The sequence below is a fragment of the Mauremys mutica genome, chromosome 21 (genome assembly GCF_020497125.1).
Source record: "Mauremys mutica isolate MM-2020 ecotype Southern chromosome 21, ASM2049712v1, whole genome shotgun sequence".
NCBI classification, from domain to species: domain Eukaryota; kingdom Metazoa; phylum Chordata; order Testudines; family Geoemydidae; genus Mauremys; species Mauremys mutica.
The window spans coordinates 24,393,069-24,411,942 of NC_059092.1; the positions used below are offsets into that span (position 1 = coordinate 24,393,069).

Genomic DNA, 18,874 nt, shown 5'->3' on the forward strand with positions numbered 1-18,874 from the left:
TGTGGCCTCCCGGCATGCCCAGTGCCCCCTCTCTGTGCCACGGCGGGTGTTTACACTGCAGACGGGCAGGGAATTCCTGGTCTCACCCTGCTCCGGTTCCCCAGGCCCCCTCTGCAGACTGCAGCGGCTCAGCTGGCAGCCTGCTCTCTCTAGCTCTCCACCGAAGGCGGGGTGACCTGAGACACTCCTGGTGCCACAGCCGCCTCCTGTACTAGCATCTAGGGGTTACAGTGGACGAGAAGCTGAATATGAGTCAACAGTGTGCCCTTGTTGCCAAGAAGGCTAATGGCATTTTGGGCTGTATAAGTAGGGGCATTTCCAGCAGATCGAGGGATGTGATCATTCCCCTCTATTCAGCACTGGTGAGGCCTCATCTGGATACTGTGTCCAGTTTTGGGCCCACCCTACAAGAAGGATGTGGAAAAATTGGAAAGAGTCCAGCAGAGGGCAACAAAAATGATAAGTGGGCTGGAGCACATGACTTCTGAGGAGAGGCTGAGGGAACTGGGATTGTTTAGCCTGCAGAAGAGAAGAGTGAGGGGGGGATTTGATAGCTGCTTTCAACTACCTGAAATGGGGGTTCCAAAGAGGATGGATCTAGACTGTTCTCAGTGGTAGAAGATGACAGAACAAGGAGTAATGGTCTCAAGTTGCAGAGGGGGAGGTCTAGGTTGGATATTAGGAAACACTATTTCACTAGTAGGGTGGTGAAGAACTGGAATGGGTTCCCTAGGGAGGTAGTGGAATCTCCTTCCTAAGAGGTTTTTAAGGTCAGGCTTGACAAAGCCCTAGCTGGGATGATTAGTTGGGGATTGGTCCTGCTTTGAGCAGGGGGTTGGACTAGATCCCTCCTGAGGTCCCTTCCAACCCTGATAGTCTATGATTCTATGATCTCTGGGAGGGAGATGGGGGTGGGGATGGGGGCAAGGCCTTGACAGAGGGGGATGGGAGAGGCGCCTGACTTGGCGTTGCTGCGGACTCAGCATCCAGCTGCCCCGGGCCATGGGGCAGGTACCAGATCAGTGACCCCTAGAGATAAGGGCAGGGTGAAGAGCTAAGGGCAACAGAGCATCTCAGTTCCCGCTGCTGGCTCCGGGGATCCTGCACCCGAGCCTCCGATGTCCCAATTTATCTGGGACATGCCTGATTTTGAGGATTTGTGGAGCTTGTGTGGCACGTGGGTTTGATCATTTATGTGATTACATCATGCAATAGCAGACAGCCAAAAATGGCAAGTTTTTAAAGTGCTTATATACCAGTGCTAGAAGTCTAAATAATAAGCTGGGTGAACTAGAGTGCCTCCTGTTAAATGAGGATATTGATACAAAAGGCATCACAGAAACCTGGTGGATTGAGGATAATCAATGGGACGCAGTAATACCAGGGTACAGAATATATCGGAAGGACAGAACAGGTGGTGCTGGTGGGGGAGTGGCGCGATATGTGAAGGAAAGTGTAGAATCAAATAAAGTAAAAATCTCAAATTAACTAAATTGTCCTATAGAATCTCTCTGGCTAGTAATTCCATGCTTGGAAAATCAGAATATAGCAGTAGGGCTGGATTACAGACCACCTGACCAGGATGGTGTTAGTGACTCTGAAATGCTCAGGGAGATTAGAGAGGCTATTGAAACAAAAACCTCAGTAATACTGGGGGATCTCAGCTCTACCCATATTGACTGGGTACATGTCACCTCAGGACGGGATGCTGAGAGAAAGTTTCTTGACATGTTAAATGGCTGGTCTTGGAGCAGCTAGTCCTGGAACCCACAAGAGGAGAGGCAATTCTTGATTTAGTCCTAAGTGCAGCACAGGATCAGATCCAGGAGGGGAATATAGCTGGGCCGCTTGGTAATAGTGACCATAATATAATTAAATTTCATATCCCTTGGTGGGGAAAGCTCCACAGCAGCCGAACACTGTAGCATTTTGTCATAAATAAACAGATCAGGGTTAAGGTCTCTTTTACCTGGAAAGGGTTAACAAGCTCAGTAACCTGAGAAACACCTGACCAGAGGACCAATCAAGGGACAGGATCATTTCAAATCTCTGTGGAGGGAAGCCTTTGTCTGTGTTCTTTGATAGAGTTCTCTTTTTGGATCTAAGAGAGGCCAGACATGTCTCCAAGTTCTCCTGGAGTAGTTCCTACTATCCAATAGTGAGTATTAATTAGAAAGGCGGATTAGTCTTATAATTTGATTTCTACATTTGCAATTGTGTGTTTGCTGGAGAAATTCTTTATTTCTGTTTGCTGTTACTTTGCTTTTACTGAGAAAGAAAGGGGGGAGGGGGAATTCTCTCCAGGTTTATAGGTTGGACTCTGTGTATTGTTCCATCCTGGTTTTACAGAGACAGTTTACTTTCTTTTTGTTCTTTTAATAAATTCTTTTCTTTTGACTTGGTTAATTCCTTCTCTTGTGGAAATTCAGGGGAAGGGGAGGGAGGAAGAGTGAGTTCCTCGTAAGGTTGATTCACAGAGTTGAATCGGTGTGTATCTCTCCTAAGCACTAGGAGAGGGGAGGAGGGAAATGGTTTGTTTCCCTTTCTGTTTGATTCAAGGAGTTTGAATCAAGGTATCTCTCTCCTAGGAGAAGGGAGGGGGGAGGAAGCAGGGGGGAATGGTTTATTTCTCCTAGGTGTAAGAACTCCATGGATTTGGGGCTCTTGGGATCCCCAAGGATTTTGGGGAAGGACTGTGTCCCAATACACGTACATTATTGGGTGGTGGCAGCTTTTACCAGATCTAAACTAGGATTTAAGTTTAGAAGGATCCATGCAGGTCCCCATCTTGTGAACCCAAGAGCTCCAAGTGGGGGTGAGACCTATGACATGAGTGAAGGACCCACCACCGAAGACTCAGAGCACCGCCTGGTGAGTACAAGCCCCACATGTTTTTTTTTTTAGTCATCCCTGCTGGGGCCCCATTGAAATTGTTCGAATTGGGCCCCACATTTCCTAAAGCCGGCCCTGCTGCTGCCACTATCTTAGAGGACAAGCCACCCCTGCACAAAGAAGGCTCAAAGGGCCTGCCAAAGCCTGGGATTGAACCAGGGACCTTTAGATCTTCAGTCTAACACTCTCCCAACTGAGCTTCTTTGGCAACTGTACAGCATGATTTTGGCCTGTTGCTTCTCTGCCAGGGATGGTTTTGCAGCAGTTGCACACAAAAAGGACGTCATTGTGAGCGGCCCATGAAGACAAGACTCACTTTGGCCTGCCTTGCTCAGCTTGACTTGCTGCCTCACCCCGTTCCTGCCCTAGTACCCGGGTTGACCTGGTGGTGGAAGGGGACTGGGGGCTAGTGGCACGGGGAGGAGGTTGAGCTGGACCCTGAGCTAGACTAGACCCTGGCGGTGAGAGTCTGGCCACCACCTGCCGCCCCACCCTGTTGTCCTGGCTTCCCCCACTGGGCGTCATTTCGGGAGGGAAGTGGGGCTTCTGCCTCCCCTCCCCGATTTTCACACCACAGAGGAGTGCAAACAGGAAAACAAACGACTGCTCAACACCTCACCGGAGGAACCCGATGCCCTTAGCTGCTTCCCCTGGCTCCCCCACAGCTGTGCTACTGAGTGGAAGCGTCCTGTGCCCATCACACAGAGGTCGATTAATCAAAACCCTCTTCTGCCAGCACCGGGCCTCCTTCTTCTTACACTGGGCCTGCAAGCGAGGGGGTGGCTGGCACAGCGCCAAGAGTCTAACCTGTGAGGCAGGAGGCGGCTGACGCCCGCAGCCTGCTGGGGAGCTCCCAGGAGTTATTAAGGGACAGAGACTCCTCAATGCCCTTAGTAACAAGGGTTTGGGGGTCACCGAGGCCAGTAAGGGGGTCACTATGTCGGCCTTATAACCCTGGGTGTCAGGTCACTGTGCAGCTTTGATCTAGAGCTCAGATCCCAACAACCGACCAGCAGCCCACAGCCTCCCCCTGGGTCTGCCCCACCTGGTTACTCCTTACAGGCCGACCTTACCCCCCTTCCAGCCCCGGATTCACCCCCTAAGCATCCTACTGCCGCTCAGAGCCACAGCCGTGGAGGTGCTGAAGGAGGGAGGGGTGACTCTAGGGTGGGGTTCTTCTCTAAAGATGGCTGGCAGAAAGGTGGTGCTCAGCTCTGTCAGCGACCTCCCCAGTAGCCTCGCTGCCAGGGGATGCAGACGTTTCTGTAAGGCCATTAAATGGGGTATTTGGCTTCTGAGTGAATGAGGAATGTGCAATCATGAGAGGGAATTTCCATCCCTCTTTTTGGTGTGCTTTAGGGCCCCAGTGGTCTAATGGATAAGACATTGGCTTCCTAAGCCAGAGATTGTGGGTTCAAGTCCCATCTGGGGTGAAAAACTTCTTTTTTTCTTGTATATTGCAAAGAAGCCTTGGTGTTATTTTCACCAAGGAAGCTGGGAGACGTTTGAACCCAAAGTACTGGATCTTGGGAGCAATCCCCCAGAAATGGCATCTTCCACTTGACAAATGCTTTCTAGACCCATCAATAGCAAACACTTAATACTAGTGTTTGTCTGAGAATACAAGGAAGGGGAGTGTTTACTCTGACACCTCAGTGAGTAAAACAGACAGAAACAGCAAGGCTGACCTGAAAGATAATTGATCTGTCTGGAGACGAAGCAGAACCTGAGAATGAGCTAACAGTGTGAAAAGAAGAACTTCAAATGTGTGTTAGGTGTTAGTTAGGTTGGTCTGGCAAATTTCAAGAAAATACCAATGCTCGTAGATTGCTGCAGACACTGGCTGCTTCTGATCTTTTAGTGAGAGTTCATTGAGAAATATTTTCCTTAACTATGTTATGGAATATTGGGTGGGCTATGAAGGCACCATTCTTCTTGCTTTCGCCCTTGGAGACAACATGGCTACATGGCATTATGCACTACTCCTAGTGACACTCACCAATGGATCCCCGTCCTCCACCCACCGTGAGGTAGGCAGGAGCGGATCATTATTATCCCTACTCGAAAGAGGGAGAAGCTAAGGCTGAGACAGGAGAATTGACTTGTCTTAGGTCACACGGCCAGTCAGTGGCAGAGTTGGGAATAGGACCCAAGAGCCCTGATTTTCAAACTAACCATCGGATCTTGAATTTCAGACACTGAATGACCTGAATAAAGTGCTCTCAGATGAGCTCCAGACCAACAACAGTGACAGTAATTATTCAGCAAGTATTTGAGGAGAACTGCAATGTTAGAGAGAATCATGAACTGCTCAGAGACCATTAATGCAGAGAAGCAGCAAAATTCATCAAACATAGAACTGGTTCTGACTTATTTCCTTGGTCTTAAAAGAGAACAACAAGGACCTGAGTCTCCTCTGAACCCCCTGCTCAGCCAATCAGGGTAGAGACTGAGGACGGGAGGCTGAGGGTTCTCATCAGAGAGCCCAAAGGATGGCCCAGGTCACTGGTGGGGATCACTGCCCAAGCACTATTTCAGCCCCACATTTTGGGTGGAACACACACACACACACACACACACACACACACACACACACAGCTCCTGGTGTTGGGAAGGGAACAGGTGAAAGGAGCAAGAGACAAAGAGAAAGGAGGAAGAGATGGATGGAGGAAAAGGTGAAACAAAAAGGACAAACCCTAATGTCCCCAGTGATTCTAAGGGACAAAATCCCAGGTGCGCAATAAAATTCTGCCTCCTTAAGCTCGTGTTTTCCAGGCCTAGAATTCAACTGTCACCAGATGGATTAGACTGAACAGGTTTCAAACCTCCAGGAGGCTCTTACCTTCTAAACAGGGATGGCTGTTTTCTAGTAAAATCAGGCAAAGGGAAGGAGAAAACTCAAAAGAGGTTCCTCCTGGCGCTCACGTCCGTGAACCCGAATACTCTCTCAGTCCTCAAAGAGAGACCTGGAGAAGGAGACTTGCTGAAGCAAAGCCACAGGGGTCTCTGAGGTTTCCCTGGCCCCTCGCCCCGGTCCTGCCTGGCTGATGTCAGCATCTCTCTGTGAGGTCACCACCTCCCCACCACCTTGGACCAATAGTCTGAGGTCCTGCAAAAGGCCTTTGTGATGTCACTGCCACACCCCTCCCTTGCTGGGCTAACGTCCTGCCCCTGGCCAGGCACTTTGCAGGTTTGAGCTACTCCCTGTGGATCACCCCACTCAAGGAGCGTTCGTTCTAGGAAGCAAGGCGGTAGTTTTGGCTCATCTGCACATTTTGTCAGCTCACTGTTTAGCAGATCATTTATGAATATGTTGACTTGTTCTGGTCCCAGTACAGACACCATTAGTTACGTGTTTCCATCCTGAAAACTGACCATTTATTCCTACCCTTTGTTTCTTGTCTTTTAACCAGTTATTGATCCATGTGAGGATCTTCCGGAGGTGAAAGTAAGCCGGTATGTTCCGGTATGGGGTACCGGCAAGAGCCAGTATGCTGTGCCAGCCCCGCCCGGCTTCCCCAGGCTGGTGATTTAAAGGGCCCAGGGCTCCTGCAGCGGCCGGAGCCCTGGGCCCTTTAAATCACCTCCCAAGCCCCCCTGTTGGAGCCCCAGGGAGCCAATCACTGCCCTGGATGCTGCTCTCTCCCGCTCTGCCAACACAGAGCAGGGGTGGCAGAAGCTTCCTTACAGTGGGGGGGGCACCGTTGTCTGAACTGTGGCACACCCATGACACCCCTTCCCTAAGGACCCCCACTCACACCACCTCTCCCCCCGAGGCCACACCCACAGACGCCTCTTCCCCAAGTCTGCACCCTTTCCCCCGCCCATCATGTGTCCTGACAGCCAGTAAAGAGTGGTGGGGCCATGGCCTCTAACCCCCCTGTTCCAGCACCCCTGACACAGAGCTCAGCAGGCAGCAGTGTGTGCATGTGTGACAGAGAGTGCGGTGCTGAGCTGACCCAAGGAGAGAAGGGGGGCTGATGTCGGGGCTGTCCCCTGCCTCAGGACTGGTGGCTTCCAGCAGCTGTCTGAACTTAGAGACAGTGTGCGACACACTCACTCTTCCGCAACGCACACACTGTCTCCCCCCACACACACACACACACATGCTCTCTACCCTACCACACACATTGCAGTTGAAAAGCAGCTGGCAATCTAGTAGGATGCCCATGGAACAATGGGATAGAAACCTGCATCATGTGATGCTGTACCAGCCTGTGAGGCATTGCAAACCCTTCCCAAAGCACCCTGCAGCCAGCTGCACAGTGGGATAGTTACCCACAGTGCACTGCTCTCTGTGGCAATCCAAGAGATGCTAGCATGAATGTGCTTTGGTGACACCAGCATAGGGTGGACATGCAACAGCTGTTCAATTAAAACACTTTAAAGCCACCTTATTTTTTCATGTAGACATAGCTTAAGAGTGAGACAAGACCCAGCTCCATTGAAACTAAAGAACCACAACTTCCTCCATAGTTGGCAGGATTTGAACCTGCGCAGGGAGACACCAATGGATTTCTAGTCCATCGCTTTAACCACTCGGCCACAATTACTTGCTGGACAGGTAGCTCTCACTGCACTCTAGTTCTGTTCTCACTGAGGGTACGTCTACACTACGGGATTATTCCGAATTTACATAAACCGGTTTAGCAAAACAGATTGTATAAAATCGAGTGCGCGCGGCCACACTAAACACATTAAATCGTTGGTGTGCGTCCACGGTCCGAGGCTAGCGTCGATTTCTTGAGCGTTGCACTGTGGGTAGCTATTCCGTAGCTATCCCATAGTTCCCGCAGCCTCCCCCGCCCCTTGGAATTTCCGGGTTGAGATCCCAGTGCCTGATGGGGCAAAAATCATTGTCGCGGATGGTTCTGGGTAAATGTCGTCAGTCACTCCTTCCTCTGGGAAAGCAACGGCAGACAAACATTTCACGCCTTTTTTCCCTGGATTGCCCTGGCAGATGCCATAGCGTGGCAACCATGGAGCCTGTTTTGCCTTTTGTGACTGTCACCGTATGCGTACTAGATGCCGCTCACAGAGGCGATTCAGCAGCACAGCGCTACACAGCAGCATGCTTTTGCATGACAGCAGAGATGGTTACCAGCCATACTGTACCATCTACCATACCATAAATTGGTAATAAGATGATCATGGTTACCAATCCTTCTGCACTACCCCATTTGCTGCTGTCATAAGTGCCCCGGGCTGAGATCAGCCAGGGCTGCAAAAGCCAAAATTGGGAATGATTCCCTGAGTCAATCCCTTCTTTTTAGTATCTAAAAATAGAATCAGTCCTGCCTAGAATATGGGCAAGTGTACTAGAGAACCACTGTATCATAGAACCAGAGAGCACAGCTGCTCTGTGTCAGGTCCTGCAGAAATTATGAGCTGTATGCTATTCACAGGGGGTGCTCCTGCAACAACCCCACCTGTTCATTCTGTTCTTCCCCCAGCCTTCCTGGGCTACCATAGCAGTGTCCCCCCACTTGTGTGATGAAGTAATAAAGAATGCAGGAATAAGACACAGTGACTTGTTAGTGAGAAATGAGTGGAAGGCAGCCTCCAGCTGCTATGATAGTCCAGACAGGACAGTAAGGAGTGTGTAGGAGAGGAACCCAGCATCCCTTTGCTAGTCCAGGGGCAATTGACTCTTTTCTTTACACATGAAGGGTGGGGGCTGATGGAGCTCAGCCCCCTGTTGCTATGATGACAATAGTTACCAGCCATACTGCACCATCTACCAGGAAAAATTAGGGCCAGGTGCCCTTGATCAACCTAACTGATGCTAGTCAGCATGGTTACCAGTCCTTTTGCACTGCCCTATGTGCCCATAGGCTGATGATGATGATGATGATGATGATGGTTATTAGTCATATTGTACCATCAGCCACCCATGGCGGGGGGGAGCAAGGATGTTGGTGTTGACTGCTGCAGCATCGCGTCTATCTGCAGCATTCAGTAAAGATAGGGTGACATGTTAAAGAGTCAAGAGAGGATTGTTTTACTTTTCACTTCTGGGGGTGGGGGGGGGGTGCGTAAATTGCCGAGCTATGCCCTGACCCACTGCGGACACTGTGTTTGACCCTAGAAGCATTTGGAGCTCAGCCAAGAATGCAAATGCTTTTCAGAGACTGCAGGAACTGTGGGATAGCTTGAGTCCTCCAGTCCATGAGCATCCATTTGATTCTTTGGCTTTCCGTTACGCTTGTCACGCAGCAGTGCGCTGAGTCCCTGCTATGGCACCTGCCTGGAGATTTTTTAAAAATGATTTAGAATTTCATCTTCTGTAACGGCATGCTGATAGAACAGATTTGCCTGCCCTTACTGCGATCACATCCGCATGGTCCATGCGGGAGCTCTTTCTTTATTTTGATTTTTAACTGCATCGGCACACGTGCTGATCGGAGCTCCACGCTGGGCAAACAGGAAATATTCAAAAGTTCGCGGGGCTTTTCCTGTCTACCTGGCTGTGACGTTATTGATATAAATGGGGACCATATAGAACATGGGTTGCAACCAAGGTCCTGTAGTGGCACCAAATCCTAAGTAAAGGGGGTCATATAAGGTGTCTTAGACCAGGTTCTGGGTTGCTGGTTATGATTATGCTGTCTGTATGTCTGTGTATCATTTTGTAGTTGAAGTTATAAGTATTGGCTCTGTAATGTCTATATTTTGTTTTATGCTCTGCCTCTGGGAAGTGTCCCAGACAAGCCGATGTCAGCCCTGCATAGCTGGCTTGATGGCCCATTAAAGGGCCATCAGCTACACAATTGACCCATGGAGAGAAGGCAGACACGCCTTGTGACTCAGCAAAGTATGCAGGGACTGGCCCATGTGACTCCAGACTCCATATTTTTGCTGTAAGTTTCCACCGTGAGGACAAAGGGATTCTTACACCTGGAAAAGTCTATATAAGGCTGATGCATCATCTCCATCTTGTCTTCAATCCTGCTTCTGACCTCTGGAAGGACTTTGCTACAAACTGAAGCTCTGCACAAAGGACTGTTGACCCATCCCAGCGGGGGATGTTCCAGAGACTTAATTTGAACCTGCAGTTTACTCCAGCACTGCTGCAAGCCTGAACTAAGAACTTTGCCATTACTGTATGTAATTGATTCCATTTAACCAATTCTACCTCTCATCTCTACCTTTTTCCCTTTGTAAATAAACCTTTAGATTTTAGATTCTAAAGGATTGGCAACAGCGTGATTTGTGGGTAAGATCTGATGTGTATATTGACCTGGGTCTGGGGCTTGGTCCTTTGGGATCGAGGGAACCTTTTTCTTTTATTGGGGTGTTGGTTTTCATAACCATTCATCCCCAGGACGAGTGCACTGGTGGTGATGCTGGGAGACTGGAGTGTCTAAGGAAATTGCTTGTGTGACTTGTGGTTAGCCAGTGGGGTGAGACCAAAGTCCTTTTTGTCTGGCTGGTTTGGTTGGCCTTAGAGGTGGAAAAACCCCAGCCTAGGGCTGTGACTGCCCTGTTTGAGCAATTGGTCCTGATTTGGCACTCTCAGTTGGGTCCCGCCAGAATCGCTCCGTCACAGTGGCGTAGTCATGCTTGGATCCACAGAACCAGGTCAATTAAGCTTTGGGTCAGAACCCCACGCTATCCAAATTTTAACTTTGGGATTGAGAGTTTGGTTGGTTAAAGATCAGTGACCATGAGACAGAAAGCATCAGGAAAAGCAAGGAAACTGCAAGCCTTGAGAGACAGCCTGCAGTTTGATTATGAGCAAGAACTGGCAGAAATTCGAATGGAGAAAGAGGCTGAGGAGAGAAAGAAAGAAGTTGCTAAGAGAGAAGAAAAAGCTCGTAAGAGGCGTCTGGAGCTGCTGGCTGCTGAGGAGAAAACTCGACAAATGCAACAGGAGACAGCTAGACTCCAAATCCAAGTCAAAAAAGCAATGGAAGAACAGCAGAGACTGTATCCTCTTGAAAGTCCAGTTTGTAACAATGTTGGTATGTTGTATAAATCTGAGCAGTTGTCTGGGGGTAACCAAATGTACCCCAACAATGCCACCTTTTATGTCAATGCTGTTACTGTGTGTTCAATAGGGGGTGGCCCCATAAATTGTGCCAGTGCTATGGATGGGAATGGTAATGGAAAATTCATAGAGAGTGTAAAAGTCAATGGTAAAAGCTGTTTAGGGCAAATTATGGCTTCTAACATCACTCTTGTTAAAGCAGATCTGGTCAAAGAGGAAGATTATTTACCAAATCAGAGTGTGAATGTTGTGATCCTCTGTGAGTTTACTGTCCGTGTGCCTTTAGCCAGAATCCACCTTGAGTGGAATGGGGCTCAGCATGAAGTGATAGCTGGTGTCAGGAAGTTATTGCCTAAAGATCTTTTAATTGGGGAAAATGTGAAAGCTTTGTTCAGTCCAGGTAGCCAGTCACAGGAGAGGAATAATCTTAAACCTGTGTCTATTGTGAGCAATGATTTGCCTGAGGAGGGTTGCTCCAAAGGTTTGTCTGTGCAAAAAAGCAGTGTGTCTGGGAATGAAGTTTCTGAATGTCTGTCTGATGTCTCAGAAGGAAATCTGGAGTTAGATCAAGAGCAGAAAGATCTCATTGGGGAGGAAAATGTTTCCCAGGTTAAATACCTAACTGAGGAAGGAGAGGGTAAATTTGTAATGGGTAATGGATTGGTGGCTAGTGCAGCTTGTAGAAGTAAACCTGAAATGGGTAACTGTGATTTGCTAAAAGTAGCTCAGTGTAGTGAAAAGAGCAGCAGCTTATCTGTTGGGAGAGGCAATGTGCCTGGTAGGGAAAGTTTGGAGGAGCCTAGGCAGCCTTGTGAGCTGATGGCTTTGTCTAATCAGCAGTTTGGGAAGGGAGGGATAGTGGAAAATGAGTGTCCATATCCCTTACCTGTGTCCTGTGTGGAGAAATGTGACAGTGGAGGGAATGTGCCTGTGTCTGTCAGGGGTATTGACTTGCCTATGAAGGAAGCTACCCCAGTCTCCAAGCAGTTGTCTGTGAACAGCCCTGTGTGCTGGGACAAGGGAAGTGAAATCTCAAGCTGTGTGTCTGGTAAAGGAGAATGTGTCTCCGGCTCTTCTGTGTCTGTGGAGCAGACAGAAGGTGCCTGTCAGCCTGTGATGGTTGAGGGTGATTCAGTTGTCTCGGAGTTGGTTGTAAATACAGCTAAAGCCCAGAAAGGGAATAGTCCTGAGTTTGTGTCTGCTGGGGAGAATGGCACTGTGACTAGATTGCATCCAGTTAGTGTCATAGCAAGGTCCCAAAGACCAGACAGTTCTGGTGCTTGTAGTTTGCCAGTTGCTAATGTGTGGTTGGAAAAGGGTGCAGCAACTCTGTCTGATCAGGGTGATACCCTAGCCAGGGCACAAGGAGAGCATGAAGGTGATTTAATGGTGTTACCTACTGACAGTTTGACAACTTGTAGCAAGAAGGAAAAGATTCCTGAACTTGTTCATGGCCAAGGGAAGGAGACTGCTTCTGACCTGTTATCTAGAAAGTCTGTAGGTGTGCCTAAAAGGGGATTGTGTAGAAATCCGCCTGTTGGGCCTGAAGTGAGTCTAAATGTAAGTGAGACCCAGAAAGCGTCTGTGGTTGCTCAGGGAAGTGTTCCTGTAGAGCAAGCCCTAGGTGGAGAGGGGAAGGGCAGAATTTCTGTGAGGGGTGAATTGCTGCTTAGAGAAGCTCCTAGGGAAAGGAATCCTCATGGTAGCCTGTGCAAGCAGTTTACTGCAACTGAAGGGTGTAAAAGTGATTTAATCAAGGAAGTTTCAGTTCCTAACAGCCAGAAATTTTCTGTTGTGAATGGATCCACTGACTTTCCTTTTGAGAGATCCAGTGTGGGCAGCTTTGAAAAGGTCTCAGGTGGAGTAGAAGCTGTTAAGGAAGTTGAGCAGTCCTATAACCACCTGGCTGTGTGTAGCCAGCTTGTTGGGGAGACAATGCTGTTGGGACAGGAATGTCTCCATGCTGAATCGGTAAGTGAGCAGTCTGTGCTTCAGGATCTGAGGACAGATTCAGTTACTGGTGTTTCAAAGCAGAACAGTTTTATGGCTGAATGCTTAAGGAGGCAGGGGAGAGCAAGCCAGCTCTCACCCTCAGACTCTTTGGATTGGTGTGGTATCTCTGTAAGACAGAGTCCAGCCTTGGAATCCATAGCAGCTAAGAAGTTAAAAGCTGGTGTCTGTGTTGATGCGAATTACTTGGCTGGCAGGGAGAAGAAAGAATTGCTAATAGCTGTTAGCACAGAGGGCCCACCCCATCAGCCAGTGAATTCTGTTAAGCAAGAGAAATCAGGGTTTAGTCCAGAAGGAAAGAGAAGACTGAATTTTGCAAAGGGAAGCCACAGGTTAACCCTAAAATGCCCAAACTCCAATGGTATTGAGCCAAGGGTGTGGCATGACAAATATGATTGTAAATGGACACTTGCAACGAATTTGTTGTTATTACTAATGCTAAATTTTGTAACTAATGTGTTGCTATTGCCAAGAACTGTAACAATGTACAATGTGCCCAATCTTTTGGAAAGTCCCTTAAACATGTTGAAAGAAATACATGAAAACACACTTTATGTTAAAGGGCCTTGCTATACTGATGTTTCACAGTTAATGCATGTAAACAGTGTTGGAACTTTTCACAGGGGAAAATACATTCCAGACCTGATGTGCTGTATAAAAGGGGAAACTGAGGCACACTACCATATTGCTTTCATGGCTAAATGCCAAGAGTCCTGTACTATGAACAACATCAATATCTACATTGGTTTAATGTTAATTGGGTTCAAAACATTGGCCGAAGCTGGTATGGATAAAGTAGCTGTTTTCTTTAGCTCTTGGCAAGATCACATGAAACATACCGGAACCATGCTGCAAAAGCTGACCAAGTTATACCTTAAGTTTGTAAAGAGATCCATTCATGTTATTGAACATGACTTTGATAAACCATTTCGGTTATACACTGGTACGGCCTCTAGCCCAACACTAGCTGTAGTGAGACAAACCCAAGGAAGGGGGGCTCTTGGGATGCAGTCAGCGATGTTTTGTCATCCCTTCCTGCATCAATTTTGCGTTGGGGGTGTGACGTTATTGATATAAATGGGGACCATATAGAACATGGGTTGCAACCAAGGTCCTGTAGTGGCACCAAATCCTAAGTAAAGGGGGTCATATAAGGTGTCTTAGACCAGGTTCTGGGTTGCTGGTTATGATTATGCTGTCTGTATGTCTGTGTATCATTTTGTAGTTGAAGTTATAAGTATTGGCTCTGTAATGTCTATATTTTGTTTTATGCTCTGCCTCTGGGAAGTGTCCCAGACAAGCCGATGTCAGCCCTGCATAGCTGGCTTGATGGCCCATTAAAGGGCCATCAGCTACACAATTGACCCATGGAGAGAAGGCAGACACGCCTTGTGACTCAGCAAAGTATGCAGGGACTGGCCCATGTGACTCCAGACTCCATATTTTTGCTGTAAGTTTCCACCGTGAGGACAAAGGGATTCTTACACCTGGAAAAGTCTATATAAGGCTGATGCATCATCTCCATCTTGTCTTCAATCCTGCTTCTGACCTCTGGAAGGACTTTGCTACAAACTGAAGCTCTGCACAAAGGACTGTTGACCCATCCCAGCGGGGGATGTTCCAGAGACTTAATTTGAACCTGCAGTTTACTCCAGCACTGCTGCAAGCCTGAACTAAGAACTTTGCCATTACTGTATGTAATTGATTCCATTTAACCAATTCTACCTCTCATCTCTACCTTTTTCCCTTTGTAAATAAACCTTTAGATTTTAGATTCTAAAGGATTGGCAACAGCGTGATTTGTGGGTAAGATCTGATGTGTATATTGACCTGGGTCTGGGGCTTGGTCCTTTGGGATCGAGGGAACCTTTTTCTTTTATTGGGGTGTTGGTTTTCATAACCATTCATCCCCAGGACGAGTGCACTGGTGGTGATGCTGGGAGACTGGAGTGTCTAAGGAAATTGCTTGTGTGACTTGTGGTTAGCCAGTGGGGTGAGACCAAAGTCCTTTTTGTCTGGCTGGTTTGGTTGGCCTTAGAGGTGGAAAAACCCCAGCCTAGGGCTGTGACTGCCCTGTTTGAGCAATTGGTCCTGATTTGGCACTCTCAGTTGGGTCCCGCCAGAATCGCTCCGTCACACTGGCCACTGCATCCGAGTTCAGATTGCTGTCCAGAGCAGTCAGTGGTGCACTGTGGGATACCACCCAGAGGCCAATACCGTCGATCTGCGGCCACACTAACCCTAATCCGATATGGTAATACCGATATTAGCGCTACTCCTCTCGTTAGGGAGGAGTACAGAAACCGGTTTAAAGAGACCTTTATATCGATATAAAGGGCCTCTCAGTGTGGACGGGTGTGGCATTAATTTGGTTTTACGCTCCTAAAACTGGTTTAAACGCCTAGTGTAGACCAGGCCTGAGTGATCAATTCCAGTTGTTTCCTCAGACCAGCTTCCACAACACACACTCTACTGTGCTGTTGTGTAAGTGTGTCTATGACTGAACAGCAAGAATTCCTGCTTCTTTCCCTTCTGGCTGGAGCATGAGGAAAGTGTGTTTGTGGCTAATGACGTTACTGTAGCTTGTTGTCCATTTCCTGCCTGGATCATTCAGACAGTCCCTTTCCCATCATCTCCCCAGTACATCAGTGATTGTGATAGCAGGGGGCAGGTTTTCTCTGGGGCACTGAGCTTTGCCAGGAGGTTGGTGGCTCCTTTCTTTCCTCACCCTGGAGTAAATTCAGCTTTTTATTCTATACTTGGTGTTTCAAGGAATAACAACAGATGACCAAAGAAAGAGGTGGACAGGGCAGGTCTCAGGGGAGAGGGCAGAGAGGGGTGGGTGGCAGGCAGGATGGGTGTCACGGGAGGGGCAGAGAGGGGTGGGCGATGGGCAGGGCAGGTCTCAGGGGAGGGGGCAGAGAGGTGTGGGCGATGGGCAGGGCGGGTCTCAGGGGAGGGGGCAGAGAGGTGGGGCGTTGGGCTGGGGGGGTCTCAGGGGAGGGGGCAGAGAGGGGTGGGTGATGAGCAGGGGGGGTCTCAAGGGAGGGGCAGAGAGGTGGGGGCGATGGGCAGGGCGGGTCTCAGGGGAGGGGCAGAGACGTGGGGGCGATGGGCAGGGCAGGTCTCAGGTGAGGGGGCAGAGAGGTGTGGACAGGGCGGGTCTCAGGGGAGGGGGCAGAGAGGTGGGGGCGATGGGCAGGGCGGGTCTCAGGGGAGGGGCAGAGAGGTGGGGGCGGTGGGCAAGGAAGGTCTCAGTGGAGGGGGCAGAGAGGTGGGGGCGATGGGCAGGGCGGGATCAGGTGAGGGGGCAGAGACGTGGGGGCAGTGGGCAGGGCAGGTCTCTTTGGAGGGGGCAGAGAGGGGTGGGCGATGGGCAGGGCAGGTCTCAGGGGAGGGGGCAGAGAGGTGGGGGCGATGGGCAGGGCAGGTCTCAGGGGAGGGGGCAGAGAGGTGGGGGCGATGGGCAGGGCGGGTCTCAGGGGAGGGGGCAGAGAGGTGGGGGCGGTGGGCAGGGGGGTCTCAGGGGAGGGGCACAGAGGTGGGGGCGATGGGGACGGTAGGTCTCCGGGGAGGGGGCAGAGAGGTGGGGGCGATGGGCAGGGCGGGTCTCAGGGGAGGGGCAGAGACGTGGGGGCGATGGGCAGGGCGGGTCTCAGGGGAGGGGGCAGAGAGGTGGGGGCGATGGGCAGGGCGGGTCTCAGGGGAGGGGCAGAGACGTGGGGGCGATGGGCAGGGCGGGTCTCAGGGGAGGGGCAGAGACGTGGGGGCGATGGGCAGGGTAGGTCACCGGGGAGGGGGCAGAGACGTGGGGGCGATGGGCAGGGCGGGTCTCAGGGGAGGGGACAGAGAGGTGGGGGCAGTGGGCAGGGCAGGTCTCAGGGGAGGGACAGAGAGGTGGGGGTGATGGGCAGGGCGGGTCTCAGGGGCGGGGCAGAGAGGTGGGGGCCGAGGGCAGGGCAGGTCTCAGGGGAGGGGCAGAGAGGTGGGGGCGATGGGCAGGGCGGGTCTCAGGGGAGGGGCAGAGAGGTGGGGCGATGGGCAGGGCAGGTCTCGGGGAGGGGCAGAGAGGTGGGGGCGATGGGCAGGGCGGGTCTCAGGGGAGGGGCAGAGAGGTGGGGGCGGTGGGCAGGGCTGGTCTCAGGGGAGGGGGCAGAGAGGTGGGGGCGGTGGGCAGGGCGGGTCTCAGGGGAGGGGGCAGAGTGGGGGGGGGGGCAGGCAGGATGGGTGTCACGGGAGGGGCAGAGAGGTGTGGGTGGTGGGCAGGGCAGGTCTCAGGGGAGGGGGCAGTGGGCAGGGCAGGTCTCAGGGGAGGGGCAGAGAGGAGGGGGAGGTGGGCAGGGCAGGTCTCAGAGGAGGGGGCAGAGAGGTGGGGGCAGTGGGCAGGGCAGGTCTCAGGGGAGGGGCAGAGAGGTGGGGGCGATGGGCAGGGCGGGTCTCAGGGGAGGGGCAGAGAGGTGGGGGCAGTGGGCAGGGCGGGTCTCAGGGGAGGGGGCAGAGAGGGGTGGGTGGCAGGCAGGATGGGTGTCACGGGAGGGGCAGAGAGGGGTGGGCGATGGGCAGGGCAGGTCTCAGGGGAGGGGGCAGAGAGGTGGGGGCGGTGGGCAGGGCGGGTCTCAGGGGAGGGGCAGAGAGGTGGGGCGGTGGGCAGGGTGGGTCTCAGGGGAGGGGCAGAGAGGTGGGGGCAGTGGGCAGGGCTGGTCTCAGAGGAGGGGGCAGAGAGGTGGGGGTGGCAGGCAGGATGGGTGTCACGGGAGGGGCAGAGAGGTGGGGGTGGTGGGCAGACCTTGGGGCAGAGGGTGTTGAGGCACGAGCAGCAGGCAAGGAGGCCTCAGGGGAGGAGAGGAGCGAGCAAGAGGCGGATTAGCTCTTAGGGAGCTTCCAGAGCTCATGCCCAGCCTCCCCACATGCAAGAGCCATGGGCCACCTGTTCTCTGGGTCTTCGCTAACCAAGCCCCTCCCCAAGCTGTGTTGATGGGAGAAGCCCTCCTGTTGACACAGCGCTATCTGCACCGGGGCTGGGTTGATAGAACTGCATTGCTTGGGGGGGGGGTACATTTTTCACACCCCTGAGTAATGTAGTTACACCGATCTAATTTGCAGCATAGACCTGTGCAAAGAATCACACACCCAGCTTAGGAGTAACACTTCACCTGCTCCTCTGCTTTACACAATCCAAACACAAGCAAAGCTTGTCAGGCCCCTGTGGGGGTTGGCAGACAGTCAGGTGTGGGCAGATATGATGCTTTAAATAACAGCAGACACCATGGCTTAGCTGGTTAAAGCACCTGTTTAGTAAGCAGAAGATCCTGGGTTCAACTCCCAGTGGTGCCTTTGGGAGTGGCTTTTGGGGCACCTGGCATTGGCTACTGTCAGAAAACAACATTCAGAGCTAGATGGACTATTGGTCTGGCCCAGTGTGGCTTTTCTTATGGTTTAAATTACACTCACAGGCACTGATAATAGCGTTACTGAAAGTTTGGGTGTTAAGAGCTGATAGGTCAGTGGTCCAGTCCCCTCAACAATGACCCCCTGCCTCTGGGGCAGGGGCAGGTCTGGGCTCTCACACCAAATGCTTCATTGTGGCTACCAGAATCTGTGGGCAGCTCATTTAGTTTATGCTGAGGGTTGAGAGCTACTTTGTGCCCAGTGTCCGAGAATGAAAATCCTAAACCATCCTTTGAAATAACAAAAGCAGCAGGACATGTTATTGTCCCTGCCCCAAAGCAGACAGACCAGTGGAGAAATACTCATGAAATACTCCATTGCGGTTTTACCATTTCCACTTGCTAAACTGCCTCCCAACCTTCTGGGCTCCTAGAGCAGGGGACTCTGAGCCCAGACACGGACACTGCAACTTTACTCCAGACCAAGCTGCATGATCCTGATTAATATGACACGGGCCAGCTGTGAGTGTTTCATTGCACTGGAGATGTAGCCTAATGTTATGTCTACACTGTGATTAACACACCCAGGGCACCT

General features: G+C 51.0%; 4 non-coding genes across 4 annotated transcripts; 2 read left to right on the plus strand and 2 right to left on the minus strand.

Moving 5' to 3' along the window:
• Positions 1–3,027: 3,027 nt before the first annotated feature.
• TRNAF-GAA lies at positions 3,028–3,100 on the minus strand. Its single transcript has one exon. It is a non-coding gene; the product is annotated as a tRNA-Phe (tRNA).
• A 1,152-nt stretch (positions 3,101–4,252) lies between these two features.
• Positions 4,253–4,325, plus strand: TRNAR-CCU. Its single transcript has one exon. It is a non-coding gene; the product is annotated as a tRNA-Arg (tRNA).
• Positions 4,326–7,363: 3,038 nt separating this feature from the next.
• TRNAS-AGA lies at positions 7,364–7,445 on the minus strand. The gene has a single exon. It is a non-coding gene; the product is annotated as a tRNA-Ser (tRNA).
• Positions 7,446–18,152: 10,707 nt separating this feature from the next.
• TRNAT-AGU lies at positions 18,153–18,226 on the plus strand. The gene has a single exon. It is a non-coding gene; the product is annotated as a tRNA-Thr (tRNA).
• The last annotated feature ends 648 nt before the right edge of the window (positions 18,227–18,874 follow it).